This window comes from Acomys minous (assembly GCF_964271855.1).
Source record: "Acomys minous genome assembly, chromosome: 9".
Taxonomy (NCBI): Eukaryota; Metazoa; Chordata; class Mammalia; order Rodentia; family Muridae; genus Acomys; species Acomys minous.
Genome location: NC_140490.1, coordinates 31645848 through 31667130, shown reverse-complemented (window position 1 = coordinate 31667130; position 21283 = coordinate 31645848). Strand labels below are relative to the sequence as shown.

Here is a 21283-nt window from a genome sequence, read left to right as displayed (position 1 = left end):
ACGGCAAGTACTTGACTCACTGAACCACCTTCCCAGCCTCCTACTGTTTGATTAATCTGTAAATTTTGTTTGTTTATTTGGATAGTATCTTTCTCATTGATAAGCTCTCATGGTGTTTAGTTCTCCCTTCTACATGTTTGAGTTTACAGTATTTTTCTTTTCTTTCTTTCTTCCCCTCCTCCCTTTCTTTTTTAATAACTAGAGATCTGAAGCGATTTTACTTTTATTTCCTTGACGTTAAGCTATTCGTGAAGTTTCTCAGTGATTTCTGGTTTGGGGCAGAAGGCAGGCGTCACTCAGAACGATCCACGCTCGGGGAGCACCGAGCACCCCGCTGGCAGGTAGGTGATGTTCCCAGAGCCAGAGAGCTGGGATGCAGTGTCCTCAGCGGCTTCCAGCTTTCGCAGCTCAATCAGGCCATCACCGGCGGTGGCCAGCGAGTTGGCGATCAGCTCAGCCGCCTTGGAGTGGCCCTTGGCAGAGATGACAGCTGCCGCCTTCTGCTGCTCAGCCTTTCCCACCACAAATCTGGCCCTCTCCGCTTCCTGCTGAACCACCTGTTTGGCTTCCCAAAGGTCAGATGTGTCAGGGACACGTCATCCAGGATGAGGCCAAATGTCGCTAATCTCTCTGTGAGGTCATCGCTCACCTGCCTGGAGACCAGCTCTCTCTGGGTAATCAATTCTCCAGCGTCGAAGCGAGCCACCACCGACTTGAGGATCTCTGTGGTGATAGATGGCAGCACCCGCTCATCATAGTCCTCGCCGATGCTGGTGTAGGTGCGAGGAAGCTGGCTGGCCACGGGCCGGAAGAGGATGCACAGGGTGATGTTGACGTTCTGCAGATCTTTGCTGCCAGTGATGACAGGTACATTCCACGGTCGAGAGCGGCAGTCGAAGATAATTGGTTTCTGCACCCAGGGGATTTGGAAGTGAGTCCCTTTCCCTACCACAAAGTCCTGTACTCCACGGAATCGGTCAAAGATGACAGCTCTGTGCCCAGCATCCACGTTATAAAAGGCAGAGTTCATCATGCCTCCTGCAACTGCAAATGCCAGGCTGTTGGCTCTGTTTATTAACAATTAAACTTTATTATACAACCCAACTATCATATTCAAGAAGGAAAAAAAGGTTAAAGGGACAGAATAGTAAACCTTCTGGAATCCGTTCCGCAGGACGGGTCCTTAGGTGTCTCTGTCCCGCAAGCTGGTCCGGTCCCTTCCTCTCTCCGAGGGCCCTGCTCGCCTTCACCTGTTTTTTCTTTTTCCCCACCTTCCCAGTCACAAGCAAAGGGCGGTCTCCTTCTCCCTTCGAGGGTCAATTAGGAAAACAATAGCCACGGTGGGGTTCCCAGGTCGGCGTCCTGAATTCCAAGCCCAGGAAGGCTCCAAACAGTCTGTCACAAGGTATTCATGGCTTGCCCCAAGAGTAAAGCCTGCTAAGACTGCTTCCACCTGTGACAAAGCTTAATCTTTCCCACACCAGGCTGAATTTTCCGATGGACTCAAACACTTTGGCAGCCATGATTCCCTCGGTTGTGTCCACTCAACACGTGCTTTCTCTCTCCTGTGTTTTTCTTTTGTTGGTTTCATATACGTATAACACCACTGATCACTCATGTAAGGATTTAAAATTGTATCTCCCATGTAAACTCCCACGTGGGCTCTTGTAGTTTGAGCCCACAAATTTTGACACATTATATGCTCCTTATTGTGCAGTTTAAGGGACTAAGTTCCCTAGTGACTTCTAACTGACATATGAGTCATTTAGAGCAATGCTACTTGATTTGTGAATGTTTGGATTTTACCTTTGTATTGTATTAATTTCTTAATTTCTAGAAACATACTTTTATAAATTAAATTTTCTTAAATTTATGACCACTTGTTAATCTAGCTTTGATAACGTGACTTACGGTTTTGTTTTTGGTTTGTTTGTTTGTTTGTTTTGTTTTTTGTTTGTTTGTTTTTTCTTTTTGGTCAGTTTAGAGTAAGTCACAGGGGGAAAAAAAGAAGCTTGTTCTTTAGTTTTTGGTGTCTGTTTGTTTGTTTGAAGACACGGTTTTTCTGCGTAGTCTTGGCTGTCCTGGACTTACTTTGTAGACCAGGTTGGCCTCGAACTCACAGTGATTTGCCTGTCACTGCCTCAAGAGTGCCGGGATTAAAGGTGTGCGCTACTATGCCTGGCCTTCTGGTATATCTTATATCAGCTGAGTCAACTTAGAATATGATGCTATTCAAAATGTCCAACTCTTTGCTTATTTTGGGAGGGATCTAATTTTTCTATCCATTGTTATAAGTCTTAAAGCATGGTCCTATAAGCATGTGATTGTGTCTTTCCCTTTAATTCTGTTGACTTTTCTTCATGTATTTTCAAGTGTAGAAGAAGGAGACAGCAGGGTATAGCTAGTAAATATTCAAATCTGGGTAAGACCAGGCATGGAGTAATATGGGGATTATTAATTCTCATCTCTGTTAAATAATGACTACATGGATAGCAATAACAACATTATCATGCTGGTTTTCTCTCATGCTGTACAGATTTATTCCAGTAAAAAATAGTGTTATCAGGAAAATCTCCAGGCGCTTCCAGAACAAAATATCACTAGACAGAGTTTAGATGAGCTCTTTTATAGAAAACAGTTAAAATATATAAACAAAAGCAGGAGGTGTCATAATCATTATCATTATAAAATCAGAGAGAGGCTCCTCTTCCGACCACTTCCACTCAGGAGCAGGTTGTTATCTGCAAAGCTTTTAGTACTCACAAAGCTGATCCGAGCTGTTGGGGGAAACCGCATACAGAGCCGGCACCTTGATTGTGAATGGGAACACTTTTGTTGTTTCCTTTGTTTAAGGTGCTGGGGGTTTGATCCAGGCATCTGTGGTCCAGTCACCAATTCTATCAACTCAGCCACACATCCCCATCCCTGGAAGCAGTTTTACATGAGCAAAATGGAGGAGGAAATGTTCAAAAAAAAAATCACAAAAGGTGGATTGAGTGGAATAGGCCACGATGGAGGAGAATGAATTCTGTACCACAGTGACGAGAATATATTAATAAATGAGAAGGAACGTAACTTAACGATATGCAATGGGGGATTGTTTTTGGTTTTTGTGTGTGTGTGTGTGTGTGTGTTTTTGTGTTTTTTTGTTTTTTTGTTTTTTGAGACAGGGTCTATCTATGTAGCCCCGGCTGTCCTGGAACTTGCCGAGTAGACCAGGCTGGCCTCAAACTCACAGAGATCCACCTGCCTCTGCTTCCTCTGAGAGCTGAGATTAAATGCATGTGCCACTGTGCCCAACCCAAATGGATTTTTTTTTTAAAGCAGACAACTCCAAGAGAGCATGTGTGTATGGATGAGTTTATTTGCACAGTCCTTGGTTCAGAATGAAATGATTAAGTATAACAGCTCTGCAGGTAAGGCCTGTAGAAGGGAGTTTGTTTGCAGGGTGGAGAGTGGGAGACAGAGGAGACAAGGAACAGGTTTGCACCTAGTTTTTATCTTCGGCAGTTTTCTTCTCTAGTCAACATATATTGTTAAGTGATAGCGATGTTTTTTTAAGTATGAACAATAATAGTCCTAAAAGAGATAAATATACACTAAAAAAGGTAAAACTTTCAAATACTGGGATAGGATAAAATCTTGAAGCATGGTAATAAAGAATCCTTAAGAATTCTCAAGGCTCTACAGGCTTCTGTACCTAAGTGTTGCTCTAGCTGAAAGCTCCAATTCCCAGGCAAGAATAATAATATAATCATAAAACAGCTAACACTGATTGACACTCTTTCTATGTCAGACTCTATTTTAAGTGCCTTCATGTATTAACCCACAACAATTCTATAGTGTAAATACTGTAATTTCCCTGGTTTCCAGAAGCTCATGCACTGGATGACTTAGGCTGCAACTCACATCTAATAGGTAGCCAAGCTGGGCTGCAATACCTAGCAGTTTGGCTCTAGAATGTGTGCCCAACACTTCAGCAAATGTCCTCTTAGAAATAGGCTTCCTGGGGCTGGAGAGATGGCTCAGTGGTTTAGAGCACTGTCTGCTCTTCCAGATGTCCGGAGTTCAATTCCCAGCAACCACATGGTGGCTCACAAACATCTGTACTGGAATCTGATGCCTCCTTCTGGCATGCAGGTGTACATGCAGATAAGATCAGTCATATACATAAAATAAATAAATAAACCTTTAAAAAAGAAAAAGAAATAGGTTTCCTAGGACTGGAGAGATGGCTCTGAGGTTAAGAGCAGGTCCTGCCCTCCCAGAACTCTAAAGTTGCAATTCAACTATTCACATCAGGCAACTCACAGCAGCCTGTGACTCCAGTTCCAGGGAAATCCAGCGCCCTCTTCAGGCCTCTGCAGGTCCTACACCCACACACATACAACCACACACACACACACACACACACACACACACACACACATCGGAAGGAAGGAAGGAAGGAAGGAAGGAAGGAAGGAAGGAAGGAAGGAAAGAAGAAAATCAAAAGTAAAATTTAAAAAATAAAGAAGCAAGAGCCAGGCAATGGTGGCATACACCTTTAATGCCAGCATTAGGAGACTGAAGCAGGTGGATCTCTGTGAGTTTGAGGCCAGCCTCTTCTATAAAATGAGTCCCAGCATAGCCAGGGCTGTAGGGATGTTACACAAAGAGAAACCCTATCTCAAAAACCCAAAATAATAAGCCAGGCCTGGTGGCACATGCCTTTGATCTCTGTACTCGGGAGGCAGAGGCAGGCAGCCTGGCCTACAAAGTGAATCCAGGACAGCCAGGGCTATTATACAGAGAAACCCTGTCTCAAAAAACAAACAAAAATAACAACCACAATAATAATAACAAAAATGAAAAAAAAAAAAAAAAAAGAAGACAGGAAAGAGGAGTGGCCTAAAGAGTGAAAGTACACTGGGTGGTATAGGACAAGTACTGGCTTTCCTTGTCAGCTTTGCCTATGCCTCATGCTTGCCTGGAGCTCTCATCTCCACATGCTGGTCTATTTTTGATTTGGTGGTTTTTTTCTATTGGTTCAAGAAGCTGGAAGTATCTCTACATCCAGGGTCACTGAGGTGCACCTTCCCGGAAGGAAATCAGTTTCCAAGCCTTGGTCATGGAGAGAGGGCCCCATGCTGTAAGACATGGGCTTGGGATCTCAAGAAAGTGACCACACAACCCAAAGCATTTGAACAAAGCAAAATTTTTTACTTCTGCAGAAGGCTGTGTAACCACACCCTATCAAGCAAGAGCACCCAGTGGGAGGGGGTGGAGGAGGTGGGTACAAGATTTGTATTCCTAATGCAAAAAGATCTTGGGCCTCACTGTGAGGAGTCAATGCTTGGCCTCACGTTCTTATCTGATTATCTGTTTTAAAGCAACACAGTTGATAAGTAGAATGCAATTTTCAGCCCTGAGCACATATTTTGGTTTCAAGAAGTGCTGACTATGGAAGAATTTGAGTTTCTGCAAAGCAGCTGATTTACAATTTTTTTTTTAAGTGAAGTTTTGTAGGACTAGTGAGACGGGTCAGTGGTTAAGAGCACTGGCTGCTCTTGCAGAGGAATTGTGTTCAATTCCCAGCCCCCACATGGTGACAGCTCACAACCCTCTGAAACTCTACTTCCAGGGCATCTGACACCTTCTTCTCTACTCTGTGGGCAATAGGCATGCGTGTGGTGCGAACACACACATGTAAGCTCAACACCCATGCCCACAAAATAAAACATCTTTAACATGAAGTTCTGTCTTATTTAACTCTTTGATAGGAAAGACAATTCATTACTTTTAAATTTCCCACAGCCACCAAATCATTACAAGTTCAATCTCAGTGCATTTCTGCCATTGTTTGGCAAAAACACAGACAGCACCAGTGCAGTCACAATGCTTGCCCTACTGGCTTGCTAGGGTCACCAGCCTCTTTTCCTGACTTGGTGCCTCCCTGTACCCATCTCTTCATTACGTTGGCTGTTTGCTTAATGATTGGAGGTTTAGGAATGCCATCTTTCTTGTCACTATTTTGAGACAATGGATTATTATCCTTTCAGTGGCATAGGACAAGGATAGAAGTTTACTTTTCTTTTATTAAAAAAGGAGTATCTTGAGGAGGTCCAAGATGGCAGCAGCTAACACACACCTTGTCTGATAATAAGGACAGCAGTGACTATTCAACAACCCAAGGGCTGATCTGAGAACCACAAAATATCAACTCTGGTGACCCACAGGTGAAAGGGATCCAAATTTTGTGGAGCACAGTTGTGTCCAGCCTCTGGCCACTGGGGAAAACTACAAAGCTCCAGGTTCCCACAGAAATGGGTGCATGGCCTCCAAAGGCTAGAGCCACACGCCTGGCTAGCGGACAGCTACTGAACCTCTTGGTGCACAGAACTAGCTTGAGACTGCAAAATCATCAGTGTCTGTGGGTTCTAACACCAAGCGGACTCCACATTCAGGATCACAAGCAGATCTGATCTCAGGTCACCCAGAAAAGCAACACAGAGAGCTCCTGGGTCCACTAAAAGCCACTAAGTGCCTGCAGGACCCAAAACAACTGGCTGGCAGGCTACTCTAGCACCCTCTAGTACTCATAACTAGCTTGAGTCTACAAAACCATCAGTGTCTGTGGGTCCTAGCATGGAACAGACCTCACAGTCAGAATCACAAGCGGATCTGATCTCAGGTCACACAGAAAAAAACACAGAAAGCTCCGAGGTCCAAGCAGGCGCTAGGCATACACTCTAACCAGAGACATCACAATGGGAAGAGGTCAGCATAAGAACACAGGCAACAATCCCCAAGAACATTTGCTACCACCAGAAACCAAAACCAGCAGTCCCACCACCACAGCAAGCCCTGGAGATACTATCTCAGCTGACACACAAGAGAAGGATTTCAAATTTGAGGTTATAAAAATTATAGAAGCCTTAAAGGAGGAAAATAAAATCCTCAAGCTAGAACTGGGATACACAAAGAAACAACTGAACAAATCACTTGAAGAAATTGCAATCAAGAAGGAGAAAGAAATGAATAAAAGGTTTCATGACCTAAAACAGTAGGTCCACGCTATGAAGAAAATACAATCTGAGATAATCCAGGAAATGGAAACCAGAGAGAAGAGGACAGAATCTACAGACACAAGTATGATCAGCAAAATTCAAGACACAGAACAAAGCATATCAGAGACAGAAAATATAACTGAAGAAATGGATACAACAGTCAAAGAAAATGCTAAATCTAAAAATCTCTTGACATAGAATATCCAGGAAATCTGAGACACTATGCAAAGACCAAACCTAAGAATCATAGGGAAGGGGGAAAAAAAAAAAAAAAAGAAGACTCCTAACTGCAATGCCCAGAAAATATTTTCAACAAAATCATGGAAGAAAACTTCCCTAATCTAAAGGAAAAAATGTCCATTAGTATACAAGAAGCCTACAGAACTCCAAATAAAATGGACCAGAAAAGAAAATTCTCCTAACACATAACATTAGTTTAGTCAAAACACTAAACGTATAGAAAAAAAAAAAAGAATATTAAAAGCTGCAAGAGGAAAAGGGCAAGTCGCAAGTAAAGGCAAACCTATCAGAATTACACCTGACTTCTCAACAGAGACTATGAAAGCCAGAAGGGTCTGGATGGAAGTCATGCAGACACTAAGGGGCCACAGATGCCAACCCAGACTACTATACCTAGCAAAGCTCTCAATCACCATAGATAGAGAAACCAAGATATTCCAATGCAAAACCAAATTCAAATAGTACCTAAGCACAAATCCAGCTCTACAGAAGATACTAGAAAGAAAACTCCAACCCAAGGAGGGTAATTTTACTCAAGGAAACAAAGGAAATGAATGTCCCTACACCCACAAAAACAAAAGAAAAGAAGCACACACACACTCTACCACTACCAACATCAAAATAATAGGAACCATTAACCACTGTTCATTAATATCACTCAACCAACATCAGGTAAACAAATTAAACAGTACTACATCTCCTAAAGAAATTGAAGAAGTCATCAAAAGTCTCCCAAGCAAAAAAAGCCCAGGACTAGGTGGATTCAGTGCAGAATTCTACAAGACCTTCAAAGATGAGCTAATACCAATTCTCTTTAAAATTTTCCACAAAATAGAAACCTAAGGAACAAAGCTGCATGATCATCTGGAAAGAACCTAGATGTCCCTCCACTGAAGAATGGATAAAGAAACTATGGTTCGTTTACACAATGGAATACTATTCAGCTATCAAAAACTAAGAAAATTTGAAATTTGCAGGCAAATGGATGGGACTAGAAACAATCATCCGGAGTGAAGTAACCCAGACCAGAAAGACACACATGGCATATACTCACTCATAAGAGTTGTTAGCCACTTAATTCAGGTTAACATTACAATACAGAGACTGATGTGCTAACCAAGGTCCGTGGAGGATGTAGACCTAGACCTGCTCAGATGTAGTACATCGGCAGCACAGTCTCCTTATGGGTCCCACAATATGGGGAGTAGGGACTACTGCTGACATGGACTTGGGCCTCCTAATGTTGTTCACTTCCCCCCTGGCGGAGTGGCCTTGCCAGGCCACAGAGAAATAAGTTATAGGTAGTACAGAGGACACTGGATAAGCTGAGGTCAGGTGTTAGGGGAGGAGGGCTCCCCTAGCTAAGGACTAGGGGAGATCAGGAAAGGGGATGAGGGAGGGGGCTGCGATCAGGATGTAAAGAATTCAAACTGCAGAACAAGCAGGTAACTTATATTGCTAATCCCACTACATGGGAATAGCTCTGAGACTGGCTCAGATACAAAAGTTTATGCATAGACAAGGCTTCATGTTGGTCACAGATTCTCTGTGACTTATAATTAGAGGCCATTCTTAGTAGGGCATGAAGGAAGACTTGGAGATGTTTTACTTCTACTCATGCAATGAACAGAGAACCAGCCTTAATTGCTCTGTGCATCCTGCACACTTCATACAATCATAATGTTAGAACTGTAAAATGCTTGTGAGAAAGTATGTTTTCAGAACAAAAAAAACCAGACACTGACGCTGAATCAGACCTAACAGAATTCATTCCTCTCAGCATGCTGGATGCTGACATTCTGCATCCTCCATGTTCCAGCCCCAGATGCCTCAGTTGCTGTTTACCCATCAGAGCAGGACAGCATTGTAAAAAAAAAAACTTCAGATCCCAATTGGTCCAGCATTTCAAACTGCCCCACACAGGACTTCTATTAAGCCTGGAATGTCGCAACATATAGAAAAATGGACCACAAATGCTATCCAAGGCTTACTTAACCATTTTCCCCAATTTGGTGTGGGGAGCCTTCAAAGATCTTATTTACCCTAAATCAGGCTGAAGAAACCTTAAGAGAATGAAGTCCCATTTCTCTAAGGGGGGTTGGGTAGGTTTCTGTTTGCTCTTTTGGTCTACAGATGCTTATTTTCATCGGGAGTTGGTTATAAGTTGTTATTGGTCTTATACAGAGAGAAAACTAGGTTGGACTCAGGGATGTCTCTCTTTTCCTTTATCTTTCTTTTGTAGTTAAAGAGAAAGGAACTGAAAAGAAAGGGGGATATAGGAATACAGAGGGAGGATAGAACAAAAGGTAGATTATTGAATCTACTCCTCAACTCAAGGCTATAACTGTTACTCACAAATAAAGTTTTTTTAATTCAGTGGTATTGAATTTTGTATATTGATATAAATCCTGGTCATGTCAAATACTAGTCTAATTGTATCACAAGAATGTATATCCTATGCCTAATAGATAGATATGTATCTATAGATATATATAAGGTAGAATAGTTAAATAAGGTCTTCAAAAGCCTCAGAGACCTACAGAATATGGCATTTAAAGATGTTTTAGAACCGGGCATGGTGGCGCATGCCACATAAGCTCAAAAAGATGAATTTGGATGCCAAACTCCCATGTAAAAGCCAGGCATGATGACACATGCCTATAATCATAGTGCTGGGGAGGTGGAAGCACACAAATCCTAACGCTCACTGGCCAGTCAGTCTAGCTCACTTAGCAAATTGCAGGTTCAGTAAGAAACCTTGACATAGATAGATAAGTAGATAGACAGATAGATAGATGATAGACAATAGATATGAGAGATAGATGATAGGTTATAGATAGATAGATAGATAGATAGATAGATAGATAGATAGATAATAGATATGATAGATAAATGATAGAGGATAGACAGATGATAGAAAGATAGATACATAGATAGATATAGATGATTGATAAATAGATATATGATTGATTGATGATAGATAATATAAAGATTAGATAGATAGATAGATAGATAGAGATAAATAAGCTGGAGGAACCAGTAAGATGGCTTAGCTAGTAAAGTTAGCTTGTGAGGGTGCTTGCCACACATTTCTGCTGACCTAAGTTCCATGGCAGAAAAAGAAAGTGACTTTCACAAGTTTTCCTATGATTGCCAAAGTTCTATACTTTCAAATTTAATTAATTAATTAATTAATTACTATTTTCTTTAGATTTATTATTTATACAGTAGTCTGTTTGCATGTGTGCCTGCATGTCAGAAGAGGGCATCAGATCTCATTGTAAATGGTTGTGAGCCACCATGTGGTTGCTGGGAATTGAACTCAGGACCATTGGAAGAACAGACAGAGCTCATACATAACCTCTGAGCCATCTCTCCAGCCCCCATACTATTTTTTTTTTAATTTAATGACTACGATGAATAATGTTTGGGGAAGACACCAAACATTGATCTTTGGCCTCTACACAACCCCCACATGAGCATGTCCACACAAATAATACAGAGAGAGAGAGAGAGAGAGAGAGAGAGAGAGAGAGTCACTGAGAGATGGGATATTAAAACTAAAATTCCACTTTCCAATCATTTCTTTCATCAGAAGAAAATTGCACAACTAATCAGAGACCAGGTTCCCAGGATCCTGTCTCTTTACTGATATCTCCTTGCAGCAATTTTTGCAGTGAGGCTCTCAAGAGGCAGTGGTTTCGCTTCAGCTTCCCTAAGGAGACAACAATTCTCAACCCTAGATATAATTACCAGGGGCAAAAAAAAAAAAAAAAAAAAAAAAAAAATCAGGACTCTGCCTCAAAACAATTACACCTGATTCTCTGGAGGTACCATCTGAGCAACAATATTATTTAAAGCTCCCCCGGCAATCTTCATAGAGTGGAAGATACTTTGCCTGAGACAATGTGTGACCTTGTGGTTAAAATATCCCACTTTCAAAAAGAAAAAATCTGGATTCTTATGCAAATAAATGTAAAGTGCATGTGTCAAGCTGTTTCAACTCATCAATGAGGAAGCCAGTAATATGTCAAAGCCAGTGCAAAGAGCATGCGAGGAAGTAAATATTTATGGGCAATGTTAGTATAAGGTTGTTGTGTTGGATACAAAAGTAATTAATGGCATTTTCTGAAGTAAGTTAAAGATTCGGTGCAATCACTATCAACATTCTAAAGCTTGGTTTGTTTGTGTGTTTGTTTGTTTTGAAGAAATGGGGAGAATCTTAACGCTCTTCAGGAATTGTAAGGACGCCAAGTCACCCAAACAATTTTGGAAAAATCAGAGGTTGAAAGGCTCACATTTGCTGATCTCAAGTCCTATCATAAAACTATACAAAATAAGAAGAAGTGTGGACTGTCTAAAGACAGGCAGGTGTTTCCATGGGACTAAATTAAAGGTGCATACATAAACCTATTTCTCTGCAGACATTTGAGCGAAGAAATAACAGTCTTTCTAACACCTGGCACCCAGACAGTTTCATAGGCAAACAAAGCAAAGGTGGGGCCAGGAATGTTGGAATGTTGCTCTGCTGGCGGAGCACCTGCCCAGCGCACTGGGAGCTCTGCCTTCAGTCCTCAGCACCTCACACAGGTAATCCAAGCATTTGGGAGGTGGAGGCAGGAGGATCCGATGGTCCAAATCATTTTCATCTACACAGCTGGCCGAAAGTCAGCTGGGTTATTATGATACCCTGTCTCAGGAAAATGAAGATGCAGTCTAGAGAGATGGATCAACGGCCAAGACCTGTGTTCAGTTTCAAACATCTCCACTGAGGAGTTAACAAGTGCTTGTAACTCCAGTTCAGGGGGGCACACACAAGGTTGGCCATAAAACCCTCAAAAGGAAAAAAAAAGTGTAAGAAAGAGTTTGGGAGATTAGAATCCCCATTCATTGCTGGTAGGAATATTAAATAGCGCAGCTGCCATAGTCAACAGTTTGGTAATCCCTCAAAAAAATTAAACATAATACCCTCCACCTTTAGTCACATCATTCCGGAGGCAGAGGCAGGTGTCCTGGTGAGTTCCAGGCCATCCTGGTCTACCTGACAAGTTCAGGACAGCCAGGGCTAGGTAGAGAAACTGTCTCAAAAAGCAAGCAAAATAAAATAAACACAAAACTACAAAATACTCGCAAGTGTACACCGGGTGTTTGCACAGAGGAGCTGAAAACTGGTATTCAGAGAAATTCCTGGCTGTCCATAGTACCACTACTCAGAATAGCAAAGGTATAAACAAATCTCCATCAACTACAGAAAGCCATCCAGGAGCTCAGATCTAGAACTGACACAGATAAGTCTTGAAATCATAGTCCTGAATGAGAGAAGCCAGACTCACCAACTGGGTCGGTGTCATTTATTGAGAACATCCAGAATAAGCAAATCCACGAAGACAGAAAATAGAGTACTGGTTGCCAGGGAAAGGGATACAGGAAAATAGGATGCAGGGTTACTTTGGGATGGCAATGAAAACATTTGCAACTAAAATAGAGACAGTAGTTGTGTAAGATTCAAAATGTCTAAGAACCTATATCAAAGCTGGGCATGGTGGCGCATGCCTTTAATCCCAGCACTTGGGAGGCTGTGAATTAGAGGCCAGTCTGTTCTACAAAGTAAGCCCAGGACAGCTAAGGCTACAGAAGCCCCGTTTCATAAATAAATAAATAAATAAACAAACAAATAAACAAATAAATAATAAAAACAAGAAAGAAAGAGACGGAGAGATCACCTTCTTGTTTATAAGATCTGGAATTTTTTTCTAACTTTAGCCTCTGCTCTGACTTCATTGGTACTGAGGGATGTCTTCACTATGTGTTGCAAGTAGGAAAGAAAGGGAAGAACGGGGACCTAGAATTCTTTACTCTCCCAAAATTATTTGTAGCCTTTATACAAATTGACTGAGTTCTCAATTATCACCAGCCCTGCTGTGTGGGGCTTATCTGGCTGCCCACTTATCTAGACTTCGTGTTTATCTCTGTCCACACTGTGGAAATATTCCTCAGCCCGACTACAGAGCTGGGTTCTCAGCCCTTTGAGAGCAAAGCAAACAGCCCCACCAAACCTTTTCCTCCAAAGGTAAACCTGACAGGGCAGGGGAAGAGGATGGAGAGAGAGGAAGGCAGCGGGTGAGGAGAAGATGTAGGCATAAGGTCACTGTTTAGTTTAAATTCTGATTTCCTGGCTAAAGGTTGTGTAAACGCTGCTTCTCGATTGTTCCCCTGTTATGTCAATAAAACAGGGTACAGCCAATCCAGAAGCAAGGGAGAGGATAGGGCTGGACTTCTTGCCAGTCAGGGGAGGAGGAGTTAAGATAGGAAGAAGAGGATTTCAGTCATGGGTAGAGAAGTCCAAGGAATATGAGGAAGAAGGAGCTGGAACCGAGGAAAGCTACAAAGTGCAACTATCACTGAGATGTTTGCTGGGAGTAAGACAAAATAGTATAGAGGGTTAAGAACAGGCTTAAACTGCTCAGATTGTGTTGTGAAACCTTGCATTATAAAAGTCTCAATTATTCGTGTGATAGCTGGTTTAAGAAATAAGCTAAGAGAAACAAACACAGTTGTATAAAAATAACTGCAACAAGAGGATATCAGAAAAGAGTTGACAACAGACACACTGGGGTGTTCTTGCCAATAAATTTCCATTATACTAAACCTTTTGGGCATGAAGGTACCCTTTAAGAATTTAAAGCACCAAGGACCACTTCAACAGGAAAATTTGAGTGAATACATAAACACAAAACTTCACAGATATTTCAGATGACTTTTGGACTTCAGAAAGATTTTGAGGTAAGAAGTCCTACTCTGGGTCCCTCCCAATGCCAGCTCAAATGGCCATGGTAAAACACTTTAAATGTTCCTTACAAAGCCAGGGGTGTAATGCAGCGAGTAGAGCCCCTCTGTAGCATGACCAAAGCCATACATTGGACAGCTAGAAGTGTCTCACCTAGGCCTGATGGTGTGAGCCTGTCATTCCAGCACTCAGGAAGTGAAGCGGGAGAACCAGAAGTTCAAGGTCACCCTCAGCTGCAGTGTTCGGTGTGAGGTGGCTCACCTGTCTGTAAACAAAACCTCCAGTCTTCAGCTTTCATCTTAAAAAAAAAAAAAAAAAAGATCCACAGAATAAGTGAAATTGCTCCCTTTATTTGTCAGTTCCTGAACTGAGGGAATCCAATTGTGAAGAGGCTGGGCAACATCAAAGAGGGAACTTCTTCACAGAAGCAGCTCCTCTCAGTCGTGTTATTTTAACTAATTAGCCAACTACTGTTAAAAGACATTCATTTTGAAAACCTTATTTATTTTGCTCTGCCACATTGATTTGCTCAGCGCTACTCTTATGTGCATAGATTACTGGTTAATGAAGTCTAGATCAGCTTACCCAGCATGCACTGCAGATCTAGACTGAAAATGCAATGTGCCCTCCCAATGTCTAACTGAAATTAATCGTATTCAGTTTTCTCTCAGCTTGACTACTTTTTATAGCCTTTCTACCCCTCCCATTCAAAAACTCGTTATTTTCATCTGCTAATTTACTTTTTTAATTACTTATTTAGACACACTAGCCCAAGAGCACCCAATGGTTCCAGTAAACCTTGGGCTATTTCACAGGAAATGAAAGATGTCAGAATGGAATTTTCTGAGGGAGGTCTAAAGTTAAAAATAAGATTTACTTTGCATGTACCATTAAGGTGATAAATCTCTCGGCTTCAGTTAAGAACATAATAGAATCAAATGTCATGGAAATCCCTCTGTATGCCACTTGTGTCATTATGAAGCCTAAAGTAGAATTTAAGGTCCTTTTCTATTTTAATGTCATAGATTAGATGAATAATACTTATGCAAAATTGAGAGGAAAAAACTACAAAGCCAGGCTTAGTAATCCATTGCTGAGTGCCAGCCAGGACCAGTATGGGCTGGTCCACAGAGTTCTCTTCGAGTCAGTGGCCCTTCTGCTTACTTGGCATCTTATTCTGACTGGCTAAAGGTTCAAGGTGACTAACTTATTCCTTTTCTCCAAGGAGCTCTCCAGCTGCAGCACAGAAAATCTACCATCTCCTCCCAGTTCTCAGAAAACCATGGCAGTTGGCCACTCTAACTACCCTTTCCAGCAAAACCCAGCATTATTCATTTAAAAGCACCCCAACTCCACGCTTTGTAAACACCTATCCTCCATCGTGTTTGTAACACACTCCAGCAAATTTGTTTTAATATGCTCAACTTAAAACACATTGAAGACCAGAATGGAAAAATGCGTGAATGTTATGTCAGAGAAGCCTCATGGCAGAAAAGCTCATTTGCATTGGCATTTACAATGGAGACTATTTACATATTGCCTGCGAAATTAAAGACTTTTTAAAAAAAGAGGCAGATTTTGGAAATCTGCCTATCAAATGTTAATCTGAGAATGGCAAAGAATAGAATTTTTCTGCAGCTCAGGTCTGTTATTGTTTCTCATTTGAATTATAGTCTTTGGAATACATAATAAATGTATATAAAATTCAAAAGGAAGGCAAAGTTTATGCACAGTGAAGCATCTCCCTCCCACTCTCGTCCCAGCCATCCAACTGCCCCAGCAATAATTAATTTCTAGGCTACTGTTGAGACATAGTTTATGCAAACACAAATAACTAGAACTTTTTGGTTAGTAAAATGGTGGTTGCTGAAGGCAAAGTTAGAGAGCTACTAGGCCCTCACCTGAGACAAAGGCTGGAAAAGTGTGTTCCACTGCTGACTCTGGGCTTGAAGGGCATGAGACAGGCAAGTTGGCAGGACAAGGAAATACAGAGAAACAGCTGGAAGGACTCAGAGGCCACAGAGAAACCCTGCAGATCTGAAGGGTCTGGGCAAAGGTAGGGAGAGGTGAGTGGGGCCAGCAAACAAACCTGCTTTCCTTCTTTCTTTCTTTCTTTCTTTCTTTCTTTTTTTTTTTTTTTTTTTTTTTTTTTGAGACTGGATTTCTCTTGTTGTCCTGGCCTTGCACTGTACACCAGGCTGGCCTCGAACTCAGAGATCCACCTGCCTCGACCTCCTGCTGAGTGCTGGGATTACAGGTGATGGTGCAAGTCTATAATCCCAGGACTCGGGGGTGGAGTGGGGGCGGGTGGGGGTGGGGAGTAGGAATTTGGGGATGGGGAGGCAGGCAGATCTGAGTCCAAAGCCAACCTCGTCTACACAGTGAGTTCCAGGAAAGCCAGGGCTATGTAGAGAAACCCTATTCCAAGGCAGGGGCGGCGGGGTATGTGTAAGGGGGTGTAGACAAAGAAGTGGACACCGCTCATATCAGGAGGGCCAGCAGTTAAAGTCCTGAGAGGTAGTTTGGTTGCTGCCAGGGCCAGGATGGAGGACCAAAGGGCAGAATAAAAAGTGTCTCCGTTCAAGACCAAACTGAGTTTTTGCTTATATCCTTCTCCACCAAGGAACCACAAGCAAGGCGCCTCGCCTAGCCCCGCCCCGCCCATCCCCAATCTATCCCACCCCACACCCTACCCCACTCAACTTCCTGATTCTGCCAGAAAGTTTCCAGATGGCCTGGAAGGGGTCTCTTCCCAGCAGTCCCGCCTCCTCCAATCAGGGCTCAGCACTCCGGTTGACTTTTGGAAGGCGGTTTAGAAGGCGTGATTTCTCACTCGTGGAAACCCCTGGGAAAGCTTAGCTGCTGGCAGCTGTGACTAGGTTCCCTTTGCTGAGCCAGGGACCGGGACTCCGGCTCTCAGGGGAATGGCTTGTCCCACTGCACGGTTGATTCCAAGAAAGAAAAGGAAATTGCCAAGTTGTGCCCGGTAGGAGTCCTCTAACTTGGCTCTGTATTACAGTATCAGTGATGCTTGAGTACTTTAAAACACAAACAAACCTGCCTAAATGTCCTAGGTCAGAAAGTGGTAACCTTGGTTCTATCATCCCTGCCGTCCTAGGGATGGACCACGGAGGACCCTGAGACAGTCTTCAAAGAATGTGCATTGAGGCTGTGGGAAGGTTTCTAAGTGACAGCGTGACCTTGCCGACAAGTTGCTAGTCTCCATAACAAGGCAATGAGAAAACAAGCCCGTGGGACACACACACACACACACACACACACACACACACACACACACACACACACGACTCATCGATCATTTAACACCTTTAACACGGCCTAATGTAGCCCTAATCTAACCTTCCAAAGGTTCCACCTCCAAATCCCAGAGTCAAGCTAAGTCTCTACTCCTTTAATACTCTATAATGGGGATTACATTTCAATATGACATTTGGGCCAGGTATGGTGGCACACGCCTTTAACCTCAGCACTCTGGAGGCAGAGGCAGGTGGATCTTCCATGAGTTCAAGGCCAGCCTGGTCTACAAAGTGAGTCTAAGACAGCCAGGGCTAGTAAACAGAGAAACTCTATATCTTGAAAACACTAAAACAAAACAAAACAAAATCTATATATGACTTTTGGAAAGAATAAACCATATTCTAACCACATCAGCAAATAGTTGAACATCTGTAGGGTGCTATCTGGCGTACCAGTAAGATCCTTTTTCAGAAGTAAAATTACTGTCCGTGCTCAACAAATACAATAGACATTCCCAAAATATATACTATCCCCCTAAATACACCAATTCCCACTCCTAGTGGGGTGCATGATGGTCCTATGTGTGTATGCATGTATACATGTATGTGTGGTGTGTGTATGCATATATACATGTATGTGTGTGGGGCGTGTCTGTGCTGTGTGTGTGTGTGTATGTGTGTGTGTGTGTGTGCTGGGGATTGAAATCAAGGCCCTCTTGCACGCTGGGCAAATAGCAGCCACCACCAGCCATTGTACACTGGTCGTTCCATGTGCTCCAGAGAATGCCGCATACCCAGCCCAGTCCTACAGAACTAGAGCCAACTGAGAAAAGAGGATGCTTAATGGAATGGTGCAGATAAAGGTGAGACAGCTTGGTGCATAATAGAGACAGACTTGCTAACTCTGGGACTAAGAATGTCAACATGGATAACTCAAGCATACATACTCTAGACAAAATTGACATGAGGCATCGCACAGGCCTCAGGGGCACTTTAATTTTCCAGGTAAGCATAACAGCAGTGCTGCATGAGGATGGGACTGGTGCCACAACCAATTATCTGTTGCCTCCTCCTGCCACAGGGGTCCCTAAACACTCCTGTTTTCACTCATTTGATGGCCCGCTTGCTGAAGAGAACCAGAGCCTGGAGCCTGGAGAAAAGCTTGGGGTCCCTGCAGGCAGAAAGGGAAGCCTGCTCCCAGGGGGGAGCACTCAAGCACTGAAGTTCAAGGACAAAATTCTGTGGGAATGGCACCCTAAACCAGCCATCACTCTCGGTTGTTTCACACATTTATCAGACGAGTCAGAGAGAGACAACGTTCATCTGTAAAGCAGAATATCAAATAGGAAAAATTACCATCACAGATCTAAGTAGTTCATCAGAGAACACACATGGCCCCACAGTACCCAAGTCCACAAACTGGTATCAAAACTCTCACTGTGGACATTTCTCACCAACTGAAGACAATGCAACTGGAGCAGGTGCCCTTTAACATTCTGCAGGCAGGCCGGGCATGGTGGCGCACGCCTTTAATCCTAGCACTTAGGAGGCAGAGGCAGGTGGATCGCTGTGAATTCGAGGCCAGCCTGGTCTACAAAGCCAGTTCAGGACAGCCAAGGCTACACAGAGAAACCCTGTCTCCAGGGGAAACAAAACAAAACCAACATTCCACAGGCTGTCTCTGGCCATCCCACCCTGGGTGGGTCTTGCCTGGTAACATACTGCTTAGCTATAACATGCCACTAACTGTAAAATACAACCTCACTTGTAATTCCAGCACTGGAAAGACACAGGCAGGAGATTAAATGCAAGTTCAAAGCCCATCTGGTAGTCTATTTCACAAGTTCAAACCCATCAAAGGCTCCATGTTGAGACCCTGTATAAAAAATTAAAAAAAAAAAAAAAAAAGAAGGAGGTAGAGGAGGAGGAAGAGAGCTGGAGAGATGGCTCAGAGGTTAAAAGCACTGGATGTTCTTCTAAATGTCCTGAGTTCAATTCCCAGCAACCATATGGTGACTCATAAGCATCTATAATGAGATCTAGTGCCTGCCCTCTTCTGACATGCAGGGACACATGCAGGCAGAACACTGTATATATAATAAATGAATCTTTAAAAAAGAGTGGAAAGGAGAGAGAAAGGGAGGTGAAAGAGACATCTATATTGACTAAGCTGACAATGACAGTAATCAAAATTGTCATGTTTTCAACCTGCTGCACAAAGTTTGGGGGGAATTTTGCACTTTATGTGCAATTTTTAGAGCCCTTTCATGTGCAATTTCCACATCCCCTTCACAGGTAAGGACAAGGAGGCCTGGAGCATCCACAGCAGATGAGCAGGATCAGAATGTCTCTAGATGCTGGTGAGGGTGTGGGGTAGGAGCACACCATTCATTGCTAGCAAGAGCACAAACTATAAAACTCAGTGTGGCGGTGACTCAGAAAGCTGGGGCTAGATCTCCCTTGAGCTCCAGCTATGCACCTGTTGACCACTTACCCAAATGGCTCTCCATCCTACTACCGAGACACTTGCTCATCCATGTTCATAATAGCTGGAAATCGGAAGCAGCCTAGATGTCTATTAACAGATGAATGAATAATGAAAATGTGGTACATTTACACAATGGAATATTACTCAAGTATTAAATACGATCATGAAATTTGTAGGTAAATGCAGTTAGGAAAAAAAAAATCATCCCAAGTGAGGCAACCCGAACTCAAAAAGGCAAATATGGTAAATATTCTCTTATCTGTGGATACTAGCATCTGCTAGGCGTGCCACAACCCATATAACCACAAAGATTAGGTATAGAGTAAGAGACTTGAGGGGAGAGAAGGATTTCCAGAGAAAGGGGAATAGAATATATATTAAGGAGGGATGGGGGAGGGGTGAGACTGGAATGGGAGGGTTAAGTGGAGAAAGAAGGGAAGGGGGGATGGTAAGGGAGGGAATACAGGAGGGACAGCTAAAACTAAGAGCCATATGAAGGCTCATACAGAAACCTACTACAATAGAAGTGTGTGTTTGTGTGTGTGTGTGTGTGAGAGAGAGAGAGAGAGAGAGAGAGAGAGAGAGAGAGAAATGAAAGAGATCTAAATGGAATCACCAAATAACAGGAAGACAAGTCCCAACTTGACATATCTGGCCACCAAATGAGACCTCGAGTGCCAGCAATGGGTTACATCTAACCAAGTCATTGCTCAAAGGGGACCCATGGAAACTCAAACAACTCAGACAGTTTCCAAGTCTACTGGTCACTCTCAACAACAAAGAGTAAGCCCCTTTTGCAGAAAACACTTACATATTTCATTGAACACAGAAGTCTAGCTGGTGCCTAACTAGAGCCTTCATCCCTGCTGACTAGAGTTCATGGTACTGAAAGGTACTCTGCACAATACCTGAAAAGAAAGAAAAAACACCAACCCAGCTATAAACCCTTCATTCGACAATGGTGATCTGCCTACATGACATACTGGTGCAATAGTGTCACAGATGTTGGAGTAACCAACCACCGTCTGATTAGATTTAAGGCCCATTCCATAAGATAGGATACATCTATGCCTGACACTGCTCAGGTACTCAAGAATCGGAAACTAGATAGGTCATAGATCTAGGGGAAAACAACCAAATACTATTGTTCTGTTAAAGAAACATAGTAGTAAATGGCTCAGAATGGCATTCTGCTATACCTATAGATCACTATCGTGCTCAGCCATTATGAGAGAAGCATCTACCGGAACAGATTAGAAACAAATCCCCACAATCGGACCATGTGAAGCAAGCCAACATTAGAACACCCAATCCTAAATGGGAGATCACCATCAAATCCCTCCTCTCATGGCTCAGGGAACCCTTTGAAAAGAGGATGTAGAAAGATTGTAAGAGCAGAAGGTATGGAAGACACCAAGGAAACGCTGCCCTCCAGAAACAACAGGACTGATGCACCTAGGAA

General features: G+C 42.8%; 1 pseudogene across 1 annotated transcript; it reads right to left on the bottom strand.

Moving 5' to 3' along the window:
• Window positions 1-228: 228 nt before the first annotated feature.
• Window positions 229-1523, bottom strand: LOC311605057 (prohibitin 1-like; annotated as a pseudogene). The gene is made up of 2 exons: window positions 1480-1523; window positions 229-1067 (listed from the first exon to the last, which is right to left on the bottom strand). The product of its transcript is annotated as a prohibitin 1-like (transcript).
• Between the last annotated feature and the right edge of the window lie 19760 nt (window positions 1524-21283).